We start from the raw sequence: 1,366 nt of genomic DNA on the forward strand, positions 1-1,366 counted from the left end.
TCTCTCTATTTCTCTCTCATCAAGCTCTCTCTCTCTCTCTCTCTCTCTTCAAGCTGTCTCTCTCTCTCTCTATCTCGCTCTCTCTCTCTCTCTCTCTTGCTCTCTCTCTCTCATCAACCTCTCTATCTCTCTAACCAAGCTCTCTCTCTCTCTTCTCTCACACACACACACGCACACAGACGCACACTGCACACACACCCACACACACTGTACACACACACACATACGCACACCCACACACACTGCACACAAACAACCCACACATCAACCTCTATCTCTGTCTCTCTCTCTCTCTCTCTCATCAAGCTCTTTCTCTCTCTCTCGTCATGCTCTCTCTCTCTCTCTCTCGCTCTATCTTTGTCTCTCTATCTCTCTCGCTCTCTCTCCCTCATCAACCTCGTTCACTCTCTCTCTCTCATCAAGCTCTCTCTCTCTCTTTCACTCTCTCTCTCTCTCTCACACACACACCCCCCCACACACACATACACATCACACACGCACACACACACACACTCACACACACTGCACACACACACCCCACACATCAACCTCTCTCTCTCTTTCTCTCGTCAAGCTCTCTCTCTCTCTCTCTCTCTCTCTCTCTCTTTCAAATCAAGCTCTCTCTCTGTCTCTCTCGCTCTCTCTCTATTTTTCTCTCTTTCTCTCTCTCTCTCTCTCTCTCCCTCTCTCATCAAGCTCTCTCTCTCTCTATCTCTCATCAAGCTCTCTCTCTCTCTCTCTATCACACACACAAACATACACACACACACAAACACACATACACACCGCACACGCACACACACACACGCACACACACTGCACACACACACATTCCACACATCAACCTCTCTCTCGCTCTCTCTCATCAAGCTCTCTCTCTCTCATCAATCTCTCTCTTTCTCCCTCTCGCTCTCGCTCTCTCTCTCTCTCTGTCTGTCTCGCTCTATCTCTGTCTCTCTATCTCTCTCTCTTTGTCTCTCTCTCTCTCTCTCTCATCAAGCTCTTTATCTCTCTTTCTCATCAAGCTCTCTCTCTCACTCTCTCTCTCATCAAGCTCTCTCTCTCTCTCTTTCACTCTTTCTCTCTCTCACACACACACCCCCCCACACACACATACACACCGCACACGCACACACACACACACACACACTGCACACACACACCCCACACATCAACCTCTCTCTCTCTCTTTCTCATCAAGCTCTCTCTCTCTCTCTCGCTCTCTCTCTATTTTTCTCTGTTTTTCTCTCTCTCTCTCTCTCTCCCTCTCTCTCTCTCCCTCTCTCTCTCATCAAGCTCTCTCTCTCTCTCTCATCAAGCTCTCTCTCTCTCTCTCTCTCTCTCTCTCACACACACACACACATAC

The sequence above is a fragment of the Sesamum indicum genome, linkage group LG15 (genome assembly GCF_000512975.1).
Source record: "Sesamum indicum cultivar Zhongzhi No. 13 linkage group LG15, S_indicum_v1.0, whole genome shotgun sequence".
NCBI classification, from domain to species: Eukaryota; Viridiplantae; Streptophyta; class Magnoliopsida; order Lamiales; family Pedaliaceae; genus Sesamum; species Sesamum indicum.